Genomic DNA, 20,718 nt, shown 5'->3' on the forward strand with positions numbered 1-20,718 from the left:
TTATTCGGTCCCCCACAATATGTCTAAGACATAAATTGGGTAAGTCACAGCCTCAGTCAACTGAGAAGCCTGTGTTCATGGCTGCTCTGCTCCACATTGTTACTAAGTTAATAAGGAAAGAATAAAGTCCTGTTCAGTCCATCTGAGGCACAATGATAAATATTAGAATTTACAGTGTTGGGTTTTTTTTTTTTTTTTTTTTTTTAGAATAACTTATTTTTACTTACAAAAGTCAAAGGCTTGCTCAGCCTGCTCCTGAGGTGTGTTTGGAGTTGTTGCTTGAGTGAATTCCCTAATTTGCAGAGGACATACTTATTATAATATTGACATGTTTGGTAAGAGTTGAAGGGATAAGGAAATGGCTCAGTGAAACAGAAGTCCTCACATAGAAAGTTTGAGGGTCTCTAGCACCCATGGATAGAGCTGAGCTGGGTGGTCAGCTTTTGTAGTCCCAGAGCTGTGGAGGAAGAGACAGACACATGCTCCCTGGCTGAAAGATAATGGGTGCACAACAGGTAAAACTAAGAAACTCTTTCTCAGAAAGAAGTTGTAGAAAGACAGAGGAACATGAACTCCACACACATGAACATGTGGTGGTGGTGGGGAAGGGGAGGTCTTAACTTTTGAACTGGAGATACATACAATTCATCCCTACTTGTGAACTTAGGCTCAAATGGCCGTGACGGTATTTTTGAGGGGTCGCTAGTTAGTACCTTTGCGCAGACATTATTCCAAGTTCATTCCATAGTCATTCCGGGGGGTGCCCAGGACTTGAAGAAGGATGTTTGTTGATAAAACACTCCAGGTTATGAACATGACAATTTCACACCATCTTTATGCTGCACATCCAGAAAAGAGATGTTGGTACTTAGAGCAGAGCAGACACATACAAATTTGCATTCCTTCCCACAGTCAACCACTGAAGGAAAATGATGTCACTGATCAGATGTGTTAACAACAATTTAATTCATTTTGTAAAATTCTAGCAATTGTTACAAAAAAAGTTTTTTAAATAAAATGATACAATACTTCTCATAGCTCAATGGATATTGCACTTGCCACATATGGGGATACATCCATTGAAGCCACAATAAGCTGGACACAGTAGCACATAACTGTATTGACAGAGATTCCGTGGTGATATAGGAGGTGGATACAGGGGAAACCCAGAAGTCCTGGCCTGGTTAGTTTTCTGAACACAATGGAGAACAACAAGATGCTCTGTCTCAAACAGACTGGTCATCAAGAACCAACATCTATGGGTTTCACCAGCCTGGTACTGACCCCTTTGATCTTCATTCCTCCCTCTTTGCAACTAAGTTCCAGAGTTCAATTCAGTGTATATTTCTGGGTGTCTGCCTCTGCTTCCATCAGCCACTGGGTGAGAGCTCTAGGATGGCATAAAAAATAGTCTTCAGTCTCATTATAGGGGAAGGGCATTTAGGTTATCCTCTCCACCACTGCCTAGATTGTCAGTTTGTGCCATCCTTGTAGGTCTCTGGAAATCTCCCTAGTGCCAGATCACTCCTTGGACCTATAATGGCTCCCTCTGTTATGGTATCTCTCATCCTGCTCTCCTCTATTCTTCCCCAAACTCAATATTTCTGTTCCTCAATTTCCTTCTCTCCTCTTCTCCTCCTCTCATTCTGGCAGCTCCCTCTCCCCTACCATCATGCTCCCAATTAGCTCAGGAGTTCCTGCCCCTTCCATTCCTGGGGTCAATGCATTTTTCCCTTAGAGTCCTTCTTCTTTCCTATTTTCTTTGGTGAAGAGGATTGTAGGCTGGCAAACCTTTGCTCTATGTCTAAAATTCATATATGAGTGAGTACATACCATGTTTGTCTTCTTGTGAGTGGGTTACCTTACTCAGGATGGTTTCTTCTAGTTCCCTCCATTTGCCTACAAATTTCAAGATTGTATTGTAGCACTCCATTGTATAAATGTACCACATTTTCTCTATCCATTCTTCAGTTGAGGGGCATCTAGGTTGCTTCCAGGTCCTGGCTATTACAAACAATGCTCCTATGAACATGGTTGAACATATGTCCTTGTATGAATGTGCATTATTTGCGTATATGCCCAAGAGGGGAATTGCTGGATCTTGTGGTAGACTGATTGCCATTTTTCTGAGCAACCGCCATACAGATTTCTAAAGTAATCTTACAAGTTTTCAGTCCCACCAGCAATGCAGGAGTGTTCCTTTTTCTCCACATCCTCTCCAGCATAGATTGTCATTGGTGTTGTTGATTTTAGCCATTCTGGTTTGTGTAAGATTGTATCTCAGAGTTGTTTTGAGTTGCATTTCTCTGATGTCCAAGAATTTTGAGCCCTTTCTTGTGTCTTTCAGCCATTTCAGATTCCTCTGTTGAGAATTCTCTATTTAGTTCTGTACCCCACTTTTTAATTTCATTGTTTTGGTGTTTTTATGGCTAGCTTCTTGAGTTCATTGTATATTTTGGAAATCAGCCCTCTGTCAGATGTGGGGTTCATGAAGATCTTTTCCCATTCTTGGGGCTGCTGTTTTGTCTTACTGACTGTGTCCTTTGCCTTACAGAACCTTCTCAGTATCAGGAGGTCCCATTTATTACTTGCAGATCTCAATGTCTGTGCTACTGGTGTAATGTTCAGGAAGCAGTCACCTGCATCAATTCACCTCCTGATACTGAGAAGGTTCTGTAAGGCAAAGGACAGAGTTGTTTTGGCTATGCTGGGTTTGAAACAGCTGGCCTGTATAACAGGGAGCACATGGACCCCAGATTGCTGTCTGGGAGGCCAGTACAGGACTGATCCAGACCCTTGAACATGGATGTCAATTAGGAAGCCTCCCCACTCTAGGGGGCCCCTAGTAGTTGATTAGTATTTTTCCCTGGTGTAAGAAGGGACTTTGAGAGCCCATCCCGTGTTTAGGGATGCACTCTTGGCCTGGATACATGGGGGAGGGCCTAGGCTTGGCCCAGGATGATATGGTGGACTTTGGGGAGCCCTCATGGAGTCCCCTACCCTGTCTGTGGATTGGAGGATGGATAGGGTAGGGGGGGAGGTGAGGAGTAGGGGGGCAGGGGGGGGAGGTGAGGGAGAGGGAGAAGGGATTGACATGTGAAGCAAACTTGTTCCTAATTTGAATGAAAAAAATTACAAAAAAGAACCAACATCTAGGGTCCTCTGACCTCCATTCACCTGCACACACAAACACAGACATTACACACAAAGATAACAAGAACTATCTCAAAGATCAGACAAACAGGTATGAAAGGAGTGTTTTCAAGTTCCGTTTTGATTATATTTATTTTAGAATACCAGTGGACTTACCATGGGCTGACAGAGGCATCAGAGCCCACTGATGTAACTGTTTAGTTCCTAGGGATGTCTGTGTTGACTGCCCCTCCTGGTCAGTTCAGTCAGACTTAGTGTTAACTGATCTTGAGGTGGTAGTCTATATCCATCCTATTAGTCTCAGATTTGACCACACAGTCTCAAAAAGCCAAATAAATAGGGAGAAAATGCAGATAAAAGAGATTTATTGAATGAGGTCATACTGAGAAGGGAAACAAAGAGACCCATTGACACTCTATTCCACATTTAGCGTCTTGAAGTGAGTTTACAGTTTAAATAGAGGGCTAAGGGTAATCAACATCTAAATAGTAGTGATGTCAAGCTGTGATCCCTCCCACCTTCAACCTATTACTGGCTGGCTTCAGCATCATCTTGCAAACTGCTCTGACAAGTTCTCAGCTCTTCCTTCTGTCATACTACAAGTCACTCCTCTGGCTGTTACAGTGCTCCATTCAGTCCCTCTCTTCCCCCAACATGAGATCTTGAAACAATTCCAGTTCCTCTGATCCACTGTTTTACCAGTCTGATCAGACTGAGGGATACAAGTGTCTCTTTCGAATACCTTCATTTTCTGTCAGTCTGGTTACAGTAGCGCCATTTGAGTTAAGCAATTTGACATAAGTTTCTTGTGAGAAAGCAGAATTCCTTTCCATCAGTAGCACTAAAGCAATGAAGCTCACCTTAGTTCCTGATGTAGGCTATTTGCCACATAACCTCAAACATGTGATGTCTACAGCACTGCCCTCAGATAAAAAGAATCAAGAATCAGAGGGGTTAAACAATTTCTCAGTGGTACCATACAGTGTATCAACAATAGGACTGGTAAATCAAGTCAGTTTGTGGTACTTCTGAGTTCCTGGTCAGTTTTCAGCTAGATTCTGAGTTGGGTTAAACTGTGGAATCAATGGTTCTTTACAAAGAGCTACCATTTCATATTTTCCCAGCTACAAATAAACACATATAAGATTCAAAGTGGCTTAAATTCCTGTGGCTAGGTAGATGCTTGGCTGCCTTCTGAAAATTCATTGCATTTGCCAAATCTCAGGCACCACTCAGTAGGAAAACAGAACTAAAGTCATCTACAAGATCACCAAGTTGAAAAGTATCAGGTGGAGAATTCAAGGAGGGAACTGATGAGTTCTATACTTTTTGGTAAGACATTTACAAAAAGAATTATTAAAGCCAATGACATGGGCAAACAAACAGAAAGACAGCAACTTAGCAGGGCCTCTGGTGAGAGTTCTAGCCACAAGGCAGAATGGGGAAGCTTTCTTGGAGTTCTACGAGAAAGCATTAGGTTTTGCAACACTAGCGTGTACCAAACATCCCTGTTTCTTGGGTGGCATGAGGAGGTGAAGGAATTAAAAGAAAAAAAATATGACTCTGAGGATGGATCCCTATCATAGCTCTCTGATGTCCTGATGAGTCTAGCAACCCAAGGGATGGCAGCTTTCTTTGTTCCTCAATCTACCAAAATCCAGATAACTGGGACATCTATTTACAAGCTCAGAGACAGGCTCTTGACACAGTGTCTATGTCTTCGCTAGCAGCAGGGATCTCAGCCTCAGCTATGAGGATGAAGAGAGGAATGGCTTGTAGAAAGGCTTGACTGGAACAGTATCTGCTCTTGGATTGCAATACAAGTGATGGGCCTTTTATTTTACACATTAAAATTTGAGAAACATTGGCTTAAATAAATATTTATTGCAAGACATCACAAGAGAGTGCAAGGTGGATGTTTCCAGGGCAGGCTTAAAAGATCAAAGGAGCAGAGAATGCTAGCTGTCCTTCTGCTATTTACGCACATCAGCTTCGCTCTGCTCTTTAGTCTTGAAATTTCTTCACACAACTGAGGCATCTCCAAACAAAATCACTAACTCCATACAAGACAGCATTCAAATATATTTAACAGAGAGGTGCTTCCCTTTTACCTATATTTCTCTGCAGAAGCAGAAATCACTTCAGAAACTTCAATTCAGGTTTTGTTGCAAGTTCTCATCTCAGATTGGGGAATTATCTTTCTAGAACTATGGTATTTTTCCTGTAAGTGAACAAAGCAAGAAGAATAGGAGATTACAAAGAAGATAGGAGAATGGGAGGCATGGAATTCAATGATCTGATATGTATGGATGCCTTGTGTCTGGAGGCAAACCTTAAGCTATTCAACAGTAAGCTTTAAATATTTTTATACAGGAGCCTTCTCTTGAAGGTGTCCCACTATCCTGCACCCCAAGAAGATTCTTCCATCTCTTTCAGTCCTTGGTTCCTGAGAATCAGTACCTGCTTCCCCAGTGTCGTATTCTCTTCATCAGTGACATGTTACTCAGGGCAAGCAAGTAGCTTTGAAATTTGATTGCTGCATTATCGGTCCCTTTCTTCAGGCTTTATTTGCTCTAACAAGATTTATGATGCCCTGATTATCTCCATATGGCTTGAATTTCTAGGCACACCATTAATTCTCCTGATTGATGGGTTGTAGAAGGCTTATACCAGTGGGAAAGAAAGAGCCTGGCAATGAAGCACAGGTAACAGGACTTCCCCATTCATATGCACTTTTAGTGAGTGTGATTCCCATTATATCTCAACATCTGTCCTTTAGGACGCTGTGATCTTTGTGCTGTAATTGGATTTTGAGCCCATGGGGAGAAGAATATGTAAAATTCCTTTGCCGGGATAAATAGAAAATTTCAGCTTCAAGGTTGTCTAGCACAAAATACTACATGTCTACTCAATACCATGTTTTCTACTATTTGATACAACCATGTAGTTATTTATTTTAATTTTGCATCTATTAATTTGCTTGCTTATATGTGGATGAAGGTACTACATACAGCAGAGTCCATGGGGAGGTCAAAAGATAATTGGCAGGACATGGTTCTCTCTTCTCACCATGTGGGTTGGGGGTATGGTCATGTCGTGAGGCTGCAAAACAAGCTCTTTTACCAGCCTAGATATCCCCCACCTGTTTGTTTATACTAATGGGTTAATATGAATAACACATATTCAATGTCACTGGCTATTTTGATGCAAAAGCTAGAGTCAAATGAGTCATCATTTACTAAACAATATCAGCATTTTCCATTAGATGTGAACTTTCATTGTATCATATTACTGTTCAGTTACTTGAATATGCTACCCCTGAACCTGTCCCCTTTGAATATATATCTTTTGGACTGAAACTGCCTGTGCAAATCCCAATATTCCTTAACCCGCTTTGGTTTTGGACTGTCTAAATGTAGCTCCCTAGCTTGCCTTCAACTTCAGGGAAATTTCTCTTTAAACACAGCTATATTTTTAATAATTCGATCATGGCCCAAATTGTTTATGACAAAGGGTAATTATTAAAATAATGTGTAGTTTAGCTTGTGTTATTCGGTTATATTTTGGCTTTACTTTAACTAAATAAATGTATCAAGAGTAGAATTCAGATATCTTGAAACAGGAGTGAACCGGAAAAAGGCAATTATTTGCTGTATGCAGGATTGTAGTTCATCATGTACCTCTGGATCTCAAGTGAGATGTTGTCAGACTTGGACATGGAACCAACCTCCTTTTTCTAATTCTATTTTGTTCGGGTTTTCTAATTCCCCAAGTGTAGGAAGCCGCACAAGTGGCATTCTATTCTCTTTCCTTGGTTGAGAGTTCATTCAAGTTGTCAGAGATCTGATGTATGATTCTGATTTGAAAATGATTTTTGTTGGTAGAGTGTTTATGCATGCAATTATATTGTAGTAGACTTGGTAGTCAGGGAACATATCAGCAGGTGAAAATTAAATTAAATTAATTTTCCATCACAGTAGAGGAAAATCTACTAATGGAGCACACTATAAAAGAGTAATAGGTTGGGCACTAGCTAAAATACTACTGTAGCCTAGGGCAATGTGTTGTAGGGAATCTCCTTTGAGAGAAGTACTTTGTATTTGGGGTGAGTTTCTGTATGTGCAGATTCCTGGGACATCATTTTGTACCATGTGAAGAAGAATAGTACAGGCTGGCAGTTATGCAGTTCTGAGAGATTAGTGTAAGCTGCTGTGCATATAATTTATATCCAGTTGTGCAACATCTGGCATATAAATAAGGGTCATGCAAATTGAACTCTTGCAAATCAGGGCCATGCAAATCAAGTTCATGTAAATCATGACAGTTCTGGTTGATAAAAGCTCAGCTCTAGACCAAGGCTGGGCTTTCATGCCTGCAGTTCTTTTGTGTCAGGTTCAGCAATCCCATTCTGGCACTGTGGGAACCATACTTATGAAGATTTCCGTGAGGCAGAATGGTTCCATTGTTTGGTGTTTTATTAATGGTCTGTACTCCATATTTATGAGGTAAAATATGGTTGTTTGATTTATGTATTCAGTAGGTAGTGATCAACTTGGTAATTAGCAAGGTAATTAAGTGAAGCTTCTTAATCTTTTATGGTGAGTTCAGATTCTTCTTTTGTAACTATTTTCAGATGTAGAATCTATTGTTAATCATATTCACCCTGTGACATAATATAGTGGCAGGGATGATGTCTTCTGTCTGTCTGGCCTGGGTTCTAGACACCATTTAGCAACAAAACTAAACAGGTAGCTATTGACTGACCTCTCCAACACTGAGCTGAACTCTCCATTTCCAGGTATCCACTATTTGACTTCTAACTTGTCTGGAATCAATTTTTGAGGTTTCCCCTCAGGAGAAATACCATGAATTTCTGTCTTTCTGTGCCTGGCTTCTGTAACAGCATCTCAGGTTGTAACAGTTCCCTGTTGTCACACCTGACAGGAATTCATGCTTTTTTTTTAATAGTTAAGTATGCTCTGCTGTGTATATATACCACATTTCCTTTACCCATCTAACTGTGACTTTCAGATTCTGTAGTCCAGGTACATTAATTACTAATAGCACCCACAGCAACCCACAGAATCAATGCCATCATCACCAAAATATAAATGTGATTCTGTTTTTCAGATTTTTTTTATTTGAATTAGAAACAGGATTGTTTTACATGACAATCCCAGTTCCCTTCTCCCTCCAGTCCTCCTCTACCACCACACCCCCACTAAAACCCTACCTATCTTTCTGCTCTAGCCTTTCTGCTCACCCTAGATGATGAGGCATTTCCATAGGGTCTCATCAGAGTCTATCATATCCTTTGAGAGAGGGCCTAGGCTCACCCCCCCGTGTGTCTTGGCTCAGGGAGTATTCCTCTATGTGGAATGGGTTTTCAAAGTCCACACCTATGCTAGGGATAAGGACTGAACTTCTACAGGAGGTCTGTAGATTTCCGAGGTTTCCTCACAGAAACCCATGTTCCCGGGGTCTGGATCAGTCCCATGCTGGTATATCAGCTATCAGTGTGGGGAGCAAGAGTTCCCAGATGTTAAGGTCAGCTGTTTTGGTGGGTTTCATCAGCCTGGTCTGGACCCTTTGTCACTCTTCTCTGCATCTGGATACGAGTTCAGTTTGGTGATTAGTTGTGGGTGTCAGCTTCTACTTCCAACAGCTGCTGGATGAGGGCTATAGGGTGGCATATAAGTCAGTCATCAATCTGAAAATCTGGGGAGGGCAATTAAGGTAGCCTCTCCTCTGTTGCTTAAATTTTTAGCTGGTGTCATCTTTGTAGATCTGCAGACATTTCCCTACTGCCTGATTTCCCTGTAAACCTAAAATGTATCCATCTATTATGCTATCTCCATTCTTGTTATCTTATATTCTTCCCCTGACTCAACCTTTCTGCTCCCTCATGTCCTCCGCATCCCTTCTCTTCTCCCCTTCTCATTCTCCTAGCTCCCTCCTCCCCTTCCCGTGCTCCCAATTTGCTCAGGGGATCTTGACCCTTTTCCCTTCTCCAGGGGACCATGTATGTCTCTCTTAGGGTTCTCCTTGTTTACTAGCTTCTCTGGTGGTGTGGATTGTAGGCTGGGAATTCTTTACTCTATGTCTAAATTTTGCAAATGAGTAAGTACATACCATGTTTGTCTTTTTATGCTTGGGTTACCACGCTCAGAATGGTTTCTTATAGTTCCATCCATTTTCCTGCAAATTTCAAGATTCCATTGTTTTTTCTGATGAGTAGTACTCCATTGTGTAAATGTACCACAGTTTCTCTATCCATTCTTCAGTTGAGGGGCATGTAGGCTGATCCAGTTTCTGGCTATTACAAACAGTGCTGCTATGAAGATTGTTGAACAGCTGTCTTTGTTGTATTAATGTGCTTCTTTTGGGTATATGCTTAAGAGTGGAATTGCTGGATGTTGTGGTAGACTCATTCCCATTTTCTTGAGGAGTCACCATACTGATTTCCAAAGTGGGCATACAAGTTGGCACTCCCACCAGCAGTGGAGAAGTGCTCCCCATTCTCCACATCCTCTCCAGCATAAACTGTCATTGGTGTTTTTGATTTTAGCCATTCTAACAGGAGTAAGATGATATCTCAGAGTTGTTTTGATTTGCATTTCCCTGATAGCTAAGAATGTTGAACACTTCCTTATGTGTCTTTCAGCCATTTTAGATTCCTCTATTGAGATTTGTCTATTTAGTTCTGTACCCCACTTTTTAATTGGATTGTTTGCTGTTTTGGAGACTAGCTTCTTGAGTTCTTTGTATATTTTGGAGATCAGCCCTCTGTCAGATGTGGGGTTAGGGAATATCTTTTCCCAATCTGTGGGCTGATGTTTTGTCTTGCTGACAGTGTCCTTTGCCTTATAGAAGCTTCTCAGTTTCAGGAGGTTCCATGTATCAATTTTTGATCTCAGTGTCTGTGCTACTGGTGTAATGTTCAGGAAGTGGTCTCCTGTATCAATTAATTAAAGGGTGTTTCCCACTTTGTCTTCTAATAATTTCAGTGTGGCTTTATTTATGTTGAGGCCTTTGATCCATTTGGACTTAAGTTTTGTGCAAGGTGATAGGCTTTGGTCTATCTGCAGTCCTCTAAATGTCTACATCCAGTTATGCCAGCAGCATTTGTTGAAGATGTTCTCATTGTTCCATCGTATAAATTTGAATTGTTTGTCAAAAATCAGTTGTTCATTGGTGTGTGGGTTAATATCAGGGTTTTCAACTGTATTCCATTGGTCTACCTGTCTAATTTTGTGCCATTACCAAGATATTTTCAGGACTATAGCTTTGTAATAGAGCTTGAAGCCTTGGATGGTGACGCATCCAGAAGTTCCTTAATTGTACAGGGTTGTTTTGGCTATCCTGGGTCTATTTTCTCCATATAAAGTTGAGAATCATTCTTTCAAGGTCTGTGAAGAATTGTGTTTGGATTTTGATGGGGATTGCATTGAATCTGTAGATTGATTTTGGCAAGATTGCGATTTTTACTCTGTTGATCCTACCTATCCAAGAGCATGAGAGATCTTTCCATTTTCTGGTATCTTCTTTAATTTCTTTCTTTAGAGACCCAAAATTCTTACAGTACAGGTCTTTCATTTTTTGGGGGGATAGTGTTACTCCAAGGTATTTTATGTTGTTAGTGGCAATTGTAAAGGGTGATGTTTCTCTGATTTCTTTCTCCACCAATGTGTTATTGATATATAGTAGGGCTACAGATTTTTTGAGTTAATCTTGTATCCAGTCACTTTGCTGAAGGTGTTTATCAGCTGTAGGAGTTCCCTGGTAGAGTTTTTCGGGTCACTTATGTAAACTATCATATCATCTGCAAATAGTGAGAGTTTCACTTCTTCCTTTCTTATTTGTATCCACTTGATCCACTTTTGTTGTCTTGTTGCTATAGCTAGACCTTCAAGAGCAATATTGAAGAGGTATGGAGAGAGTGGACAGCCTTGTCTTGTCCCTGATTTTAGAGGAATTGCATTGAGTTTCTCTCCATTTAATTTGATGTTGGCTGTTGGTTTGCTGTATATTGCTTTTATTATGTTGAGGTATATTCCTATTATCCCTGATTTCTCCAAGACCTTTATCATGAAGGGGTGTTGGATTTTGTCAAAGGCTTTTTCAGCACCTGTTGAGATGATCATGTTTTTTTTTTTTTTTCCTCAGTCTGTTTATATGGTGGATTACATTGACGGATTTTCGTATGTTGAACCATCCTTGCATCCTTGGGATGAAGCCTACTTGATTGTGGTGGATGATTCTTATAATGTGTTCATGGATTGGATTCACCAGTATCTTATTGAGAATGTTTGCATCAGTGTTCATGAGCGATATTGGACTGTAGTTCTCTTTTTTAGTTGTGTCATTGTGTGGTTTTGATATCAAGGTTATTGTAGCCTCATAAAAAGAGTTTGGCAATATCCCTTCTGATTCTATTATGTGGAACAATTTGTGGAGTATTGGTATTCACTCTTCTTTGAATTTCTGGTAGAATTCTGCACTGAAGCCATCTGGCTCCGGGCTTTTTTTTTGGTTGGGAGACTTTTGATGACTGCTTCTATTTCCTTAGAGATAATAGGTCTGTTTAAGTTGCTTATCCGTTCTTGAATCTATTCTGGTATGTGATATCTGTCCAGAAAATTGCCATTTCCTTTAAATTTTCGAATTTTGTGGAGTATAGATTTTCAAAGTATGACCTGAAGATTCTCTGGATTTCCTGAGTGTCCCTTGTTATGTCCCCCCTTTATATTTCAGATTTTGCTAATTTGCATGTTCTCTCTCTGCCTTTTTGTTAGTTTGGATAAAGATTTGTCTATCTTGTTGATTTTCTCAAAGAACCAACTCTTTATTACATTGATTCTTTGAATTGTTTTCTTTGTTTCGAATTTATTGATTTCTGCCCTCAGTTTCATTATTTGCTTCCATTTGTTCTAGAGCTTTCATCTCTGATGTCAACTCTCTGGAGTGACTACTCTCCAGTTTCTTGTGAGCACTTCGAGCTATGAACTCTCCTCTCAGGACTGCTTTCAAAGTGTTCCATAAGTTTGAGTATGTTGTGTCTTCATTTTCACTGAATTCTAGGAAGTCTTTTATTTTTTTTTTTATTTCTTCCTAGACCTAGGCATGATGCAGTTGTGTGTTGTTAAATTTTCATGAGTTGGTAGGTTTTCTGCAATTTCTGTTGTTTTTGATTTCTAACTTTAAAGCATGATGGTCTGATAAGACACAGAGTATTATACCAATTATTTTGTACCTGTTGAGGTTTGCTATATTGCCGAGTATGTGGTCGATTTTAGAGAAGGTTCCATGTGATGCTGAAAGAAGGTATATTCTTTTGTGTTTGGATAGAATGTTCTATAGATGTCTGTTAATCTCAATTGGGTCATAACTTCTGTTATTTCTTCTGTCTCTTTGTTAAGTTTCTGTCTGGTGGTCCTGTCCAGTGGTGAGAGTGGGGTGTTGAAGTCTCCCACTATAACTGTGTGAGGTATTATTTGTGATTTGAGTTTTAATAATGTTTCTTTTACAAATATTGGTGCCTTTGTATTTGGGGCATAGATGTTTTGAATTGAGACTTCTTCCTGATGGATTTTTCCTGGTATGAATGTGAAATGACCTTCTTCATCTCTTTTGATTGATTTTAGTTTGAATTCTAACTTGTTAGATACTAGCATAGCTACCACAGCTCATTTCTTGGGTCCATTTGATTGGAATATCTTATCCCAACCCTTTACTCTGAGGTGATGTTTGTCTTTGATTTGAGGAGTGTTTCTAACATGCAGCAGAAGGATGGATTCTGTCTTTGTATTCAATATGTTAGCCTGTGTCTTTTAATATTGAGGGAAATTAAGGTCCATTGAGTGTTCATTCTTGTTTGTTTTTTATTTGTTGTTGTTATTTTATGTGGATTTACCCTGCTTTTTCTTTTGGGTTTTCCTAAATTGGGATTATCTATTGCCTATGTTTATGTGAGTGTAGTTAATTTGGAGTTTTCCTCCCAGTACTTTCTGTAGGGCTGGATTAGTGGTTACATATTGTTTAAATCTGGTTTTGTCATGGTATCTTGTTTTCTCCATTTATAGTGATTGAAAGCTTTGCTGGGTATAGTAGTCTGGGCTGGCATCTGTGTTCTCTCAGAGTTAGTAGAATATCCATCCAGGTCCTTCTGGCTTTCAGAGTTTCCATGTAGAATTCTTGTGTAATTCTGATAGGTTTGCCTTTATATGTTATTTAGCCTTTTTCCTTTGCTGCTTTTACTATTCTTTCTTTATTCTGTATGTTTGGTGTTTTAATTATTATGTGATGAGGGGACTTTCTTTGGTGGTCCACTCTATTTGGCATTCTGTTGGCTTCTTTTTCTTCATTGGCATGTTTTTCTTTATGTTGGAAAAGTTTTCTTCTATGATTTTGTTGAATATGTTTTCTGCACCTTTTTCTATACCTGTTATCCTTAGGTTTGGTCTTTTCACGGTGTCTCATATTTCCTGGATACTTTGTGTTAATGATTTGTTGGACTGATGATTTTCTTTGCTTGATGAATTTATTTACTCTAGTTTATGTTCAGTGTCTGAGATTCTGTCTTCCATCTCATGTATTCTGTTGGTTATGCTTGCATCTGTGGTTCCTGATTGTTTACTCAGCGTTTCCACTTCCAGCATTCCCTCAGTTTGTGTTTATTTTTTTTATTGTCTCTATTTCAGTTTTCAGGTCCTGAACTGTTTCCTTCAGCTGTTTAATTATATTTTCTTGGCTTTTTTTCTTTTTTCTTTCCTTGATTTCTTGCATCTTTTGGTTCATCTTTTCTTCCATTTCTCTGAAGGATTTTCTGATTTCCTTTATTAGGGTCTCTATCATCTGCATGAAGTTGTTTTTTAAGGTTGCTCTCTTCTGCTTCTGTGTTGGGATGTTCATGTCTTGCTGGTGTGGAGTCCCTAGACTCTGGTGGTGTCATATTTGTTTTCCTGTTGTTGGATGTGTTCTTCCGGTGGGTACAGGTGGTGTCAGTTCCTTTCCTGGTGTGTATGAGTCCGGTGTTCTCTTCAGGTGGTTGCAATTGGCTCTGATACTCTGATGGGTTTCAAGGTGGGTGCAGGCAGGTCTGAAGCACTCCCTCTCCAGGTGGGTGAGAGCAGGACTGGCACAGAGATGTTAGCAGACTCTGGGTTGCTTGGTCCTCAGGAATCCTGTCGACCTGCCTGCAGACCACTGGGCAGGAGTTCCCGAATTGGGCAGGCAGAAATTGGGCCCAAGTCAGGGGCCAATGCAGCTCACCTCCGCACTCTGTGGGGGCCGGAATAGCCCAGCGATCTCAGCAGAGTCAGGGTCCCTGTCAATGTGATTCTTTACGGAATTAGACAAAATGATCTTGATGTTTTAAAGAAGCTACAAAAGACTCTGAACACACAAAGCAATCTTGAAAAGTCTGTGCAAAGCTTAAGGCTTCAGAGGATCAGACTCACTTCTGGGTGCTGAAATGGTTTTAACTTCCCATGAAGTCTATGAAATGTTCAATCATTTTCTTCAATTTGCCCTTATCCAGTTTTATATCAAATCTAGCACAGCTACATCAATTGTTTCTAGCTGCTTTCAAATCCCCAAATTCCCTCTAGTTTTATTTCACTAAATATATCTCATGCACACTTGTGCTAACTTTTTAAAATTTTACAGAGAGTGTTTGTGTGGGGGTCAGATGGGCCTTAAAATCAGGATTTTCCTACCATAGCCCGCTAGGTGCTGGAATACAGGTGTGAGGCACCCTACCAGGCATATGCACTTGTAAATATAAATAATTTATATTCCAACCTACTTACTTTATAATTACTAAATAAAGAATATCAGTCACGGTAGGAAGAAGAATTTGACTACTTAATATTTACTAGGCATTAGAATCTATTCATTCATAGACTTAACATGGAATACAACCACTGGATAGGTGTGATCACTAGCACAATTTTACACGGGGAAACTGTAAGAAAATTTAAGTTAGTTATCAAAGTCTTCATAAGCCATGCTAGAGCATAGTAAGAAAAATAAATAATAATGAAATAAAAGAACCACATTTAAATATGTTGCCAAAACACCACTTCACTCCCACACCCATGAAGTCATCTGCGGCATGTGTGAACTCTTTGATTTGACCAATGAAAGTTCAAGAAGGGACAAGTTTAAGGAGAGCCACAATGTGGGTCTCCTTCACCATCTGTCTAAATTAACACCATAACCTTTACTTGAAATTGATTATTAAAAGCAGCTCAGTTGTTCCGAATTTCCAGCAAATGGCTTGCAGAATTCAGAGGATCATAATGTAAAATTGTGAGAACAGCTCTTATTCTGGATGACAAATATTTTACTTGCTTCTTTCAATCTTTATTTATTTATTTATTTATTTATTTTTAAATTCGAAACAAACTTCTTTTACATGTCAAAGTTCCCTCTCCCTCCTCTTCTCCCATGCCCCCTACTGATCCCCTATCTCATCTTTCTGCTCCCTAGGGAGGGTGAGGCCTTCCATGGGAGATCTTCAAAGTCTGTCATCATTTGGAGCAGAGCCTAGACCCTCCCCCGTATATCTAGGCTGGGAAAGTATACCTCTATGTGTATTGGGGTCCGAAAGTCCATTCCTGTACTAGGGATAAATACTGATCCACTACCAGAGGACCCATAGATTAACCAGACCTCCAAACTGACATCCTCATTCAGGGGGTCTGTAACAGTCCTATTCTGGTTTCCCAGCTCCCAGTCTGGGGTCCATGAGCAACAGGTAAGCTGTTTCTGTGGGTTTCTCCAGTCTGCTCTTGACCCCTTTGCTCATCACTCCTCCCTCTCTGCAACTGGATTCCATAGTTCAGCTCAGTGTTGAGCTGTGGGTATCTGCTTCTGCTTCCATCAGCTACTGGATGAAGGCTCTAGGATGGTATATAAGGTAGTCATCAATCTCATCAATCCCTTAAGTGGAAGGGCATTTAAGGTAGCCTCTCCACAATTGTTTAAATTGTTAGTTGGGGGTCATCTTGTAAATCCCTGGACATTTCCCTAGTGCCAGATTTCTGTTTAAACCTATAATGTTTCCCTCTATTATGGTATCTATTTCTAGCTTTCCTCTGTTCTTCTCCAGACTCAATCTCCCTGTTTTCTACAGTACACCTCTCCCATCCTCTTCTCCCCAACTCTTTATTTTAAGTCTCTCTCCTGATGCTCCCTATTAGCTCAAGAGATCTTGTCCATTTTCCCTTCTCCTGAGGTCCATGTATGTCTCTCTTAGGGTCCTCCTTGTTTCCTAGATTCTCTGGTGGTGTGGATATAGGCTGTTACTCCTTTGCTCTATATCCAAAATCCATATATGAGTGATTACATACCATGTTTGTCATTTTGTGACTGAGTTGCCTCACTCAGGATGCTTTCTTCTAGTCCCATCCATTTTCCTGCAAATTTCAAGATTCCATTGTTTTTTCCACTGAGTAGTACTCCATTGTGTACATGTACCTCATTTTCTCCATCCATTCTTCAGTTCAGGAGCATTTAGGTTGCTTCCAGGTTCTGGCTATTGAAAATAATGATGCTATGAATATGGTTGAACAGATGTCCTTGTTGCATCGTTTGGGTATATGCCTAAGAGTGGAATTGCTGGATTTTGTGGAAGTCGGATTTTCATTTTCCTGAGGAACCACCAAACTTATTTTGAAAGTGGCTGTAGGAGTAGGAACTCCAAACAGCAGTGGAGGAGTGTTCCCCTTTCTCTATATGCTCTCCAGCATAAACTGTCATTGGTGTTTTTGATTTTAGCCATTCTGACAGGAGTAAAATGGTATCCCAGGGTTGTTTTGATTTGCATTTCCATGATAGATATGGATGTTGAGCACTTTCAACCATTTAAAAATTGAGAATTCTCTATTTAGTTCTGCACCCCACTTTTTAATTGGATAATTTGGTGTTTTGTTGACTAGCTTCTTGAGTTCTTTGTATATTTTGGAAATCAGCCCTGTCAGATGTAGAATTGGTGAATATCATTTCCCATTCTGTGGGCTGCTGTTTTGTTTTGCTAACTGTGTCCTTTGCCTTGCAAAGCTTCTCAGTTTCAGGAGGTCCCATTTATTAATCATTTGTCTCAGGGTCTGTGCTACTGGTGTTATGTTCAGGAAATGGTCTCTTATACCAATTAATTCAAGTGTATTTCCTACTTTGTCTTCTAATAGGTTCAGTGTGGCTGGATTTATGTTGAGATCTTTGATCCATTTGGACTTAAGTTTTGTATATGGTGATAGACATGTATCTATCTGCAGTCTTCTTTGTGCCAGCATCCAGTTATGCCAGCACCATTTGTTGAAGATGCTTTCTTTTTTCCATTGTATAATATGAACTTCTTTGTCAAAAATCAAGTGTTTGTAGGTGTGTGGATTAATATCAGGGTTTTCAATTTGATTTCATTGGTCTACCTATCTCTTTTTGTGCCAATACCAAGCTGTTTTTATGATTATAGTTCTATAATTTAGCTTGAATTCAGGGATGCTGATGCCTCTGGATCTTTTTTTTATTGTACAGGGTTCTTGTGGCTATCCTGTGTCTTTTGTTTTTCCATCTAAATTTGAGAATTGTTCTTTTAAGGTCTATGAAGATTTGTGCTGGGATTTTGATGGGGATTGCATTGAATCTGTAGACAGCTTTTGACAAAATTGGCATTTTTACTCTGTTGATCCTACCTATCCAAGAGCATGAGATATCTTTCCATTTTCTGGTATCTTCTTTCTTTTTTTTTTCTTTAAAGACTCAAATTTCTTTCAATACCACCTTTCACTTATTTGGTTACCATTACCACAAGGTATTTTATGTAGTTTCTGGCAATTGAAAAGAGGGATGTTTTTCTGATTTCTTTCTAAGCCCATTTATCTTCTGTATATAGTAGGGATACTGATTTTTTTAAGTTAATCTTGTATCAGTTTCTTTCAATCTTTCTCCAACTCCAGGACACACACACACACATAGAGCATACTCATTCCCATTTTCAACAACAACAACAATAAAAACCCCAATCCCTTCAATTCATAGCCCAAGATTATCCAATAAGCTGATGGAGTCCTCACACAAAAAAATCATTTTTGTGAGGTTGGAAAGATAACTCCTTGGTTGAAAATATATACTGATCTACAGAGGACCTGAGTTTCTTTCCTAGTACCCACAACATCGAGCTCACAAGTGCTATAGCCACCTATAACTCAAGCTCCAGAGGATCAGACACTGTTGGATTCCCCAGACATGTGAACTCATTTACACACCTCATATACAGAGAAAATTAAGAACATAAACATAAAATTTTGGGCTGGGTATATTAGTGCATATTTTTAACCTCAGCACTCAGTAGGCAGAGGCAGGAAGATTTCTATGAATTCAAACTCAGCCTGGTCTACATAGGAAGCTCCATGCAAAACAAGGCTACAAAGTAAGACCTTCTTTCAAAGGAAAATAATTTAAATCATTCATTTTTGTTGGAAGTCTTTTAAAGTTTAAAACAGTGTTGTTTGTCCTATTGTCTTCTGATACACAAAAATAGAGGCTATAATAATTGGAATGAAGAGTCTTGCCTACAATAGGAAGTGTGTTTTTCTGCCTGTGGGGATGACATAGTTCAGCACAGTTTCCTGTTGTATTTAGAAACCCAAGAATCCAAGTCAAGTGGTCAGATGCTACCAGGTATAGATTGTCATATGTACCATGTGGAGAATTAGTTTGTTTCTTACTCATCTAACTTCAAAACAAAGATGGTGATTAATCCAAATTACCTTGTGCACACATGTTAATGATCAGTAGAGGTTTCTGAGGCATACGTCGATATGGAAATGTTGGATGTCCTTTTTTTGATTTTTCAAGACAGGGTATCTCTGTATTACTTCGGAGCCTGTCCTGGAACTCGCTCTGTAGACTAGACTGGCTTTGAACCCACAGAGATCTGCCTGCCTCTGTCTCCCATGTGCTGGGATTTAAGGCATGTGCCGCCAATGCCCAGTGTCTTATTGGGTGTCTTTGAGAATAGCACAATGTAGCTCAAGAAGTAAGGGGTCCAGAGAACTATGGGAGCAAGCTGTACAAGCCAGGGACTTTCCTGAACTTGTGATGTGAATTCAAAGAATTAAATATGTGAACCATTTCAGAGTATGTAGTTTCTGAGTATGCAGAGTATGCAGAGGGGGAGTATTAGAGAGTTTATTATGTGTTCATATGTGAGAACGTAAGGGGCAGTGGGAAGACAGAGGGAAGGGGGTAAGAGAGACAGAGCTGGTGCAAATCTCCACTATAGCAGAAGAGTCCCTGGAAACAGTACACCAGCCAGCTGCTTGTCTGGGGACATTTTTTAACTGAACTTATGGCTGCAACTAGGGTGAGGTATTGGGAGTGGTGGGATGAGCCCAGTTGGCCCAATCAAGTGTATAGGTGCCTCCTGTCACCTTCAATCACTTAGTCACAGGAGCCTTTAGATAGAGACTCTCTTTAAGTGACAACAAAGAAGCAGGAACCATAACGCTCTTTGGCATTCCTGCCCACACCAAGGATATCCTCAGAACTACTGTTGTGGGGTTCCTACCCCACTTGGCCTATTTCAATGCCACATTCTTGCCTACTATATTGGAGTATCTTTCAGGCATGGGCTGCAAATAAGAGCTACTTACAGCAACTTGATTCTGATTGGCATCTCCTGTCCCAGGGAACTTGTTACTAGCTTATTTAACCTACCTACTTGTTTAGGATCAATACCTGCAATTTCTGAACCTTATTTATTATCAATAAATGTGATTACTGAACCTTGAAAGGGCAAGGTCACTGACATTTAAGGCTTGTTCCTAAAATTTACTTTTACTTTTATTATAAATTTTTGTTTTTCTTCTTTTGAAGCAGTGATTTTTTTCTACCTGAATTATTGCTCAAAGTGGCACAATTTCTTACCTAAGCCAGAGAAAAACAAGGACTGAATACAAGGCTTTTGAATTTTAGCACTGTAATCAATAAATAGCAAATCTACCAAGTCTTCTTTGTGCATTTGGTGAAAGATAAAAATCTCTAGAGGAAAAATTCCATGTTGGAAGCAAACAGTGTAACACCAGACAAGGCTGCCAAACCCATTTATCTTAAAGAGTGGGAGGGGGAGAACATGGAATAGCAAGAGAGCCTTATGAGAGAGAAATACTGGCCTTGGGCAAAAGGTACTACAGAAGGCAAAGGTGCCTAATGTCAAACCTTGCAGCTGAAGTTCAATTCCTGACACCTACATGGTAGAGGGAGAGAACTTGTGACCATCATCATCTACCTACACACTTGAGCCTCACCCCCATACCAACTAAATGGTATTCACACTTCTTTTTCTACCATACAGTATTACAAAGATCTGAATTTAACAGCCCTATGGAGAATTGCCTGTTTTCCCAAAAATCATTGATTCAAGGTCTCAGTACTTCTAGGGCAAAAGGAATTTACTTGCTTTGCCTGTCTGGTCTTAAGTACTGTTATCACATATTTCAGGTGGGTAACATGGCTGTTGTAGCTGATAGCAGGATATATGATGGCCTTTTCCCCCCTTAT

The sequence above is a fragment of the Cricetulus griseus genome, chromosome 5 (assembly GCF_003668045.3).
Source record: "Cricetulus griseus strain 17A/GY chromosome 5, alternate assembly CriGri-PICRH-1.0, whole genome shotgun sequence".
NCBI classification, from domain to species: Eukaryota; Metazoa; Chordata; class Mammalia; order Rodentia; family Cricetidae; genus Cricetulus; species Cricetulus griseus.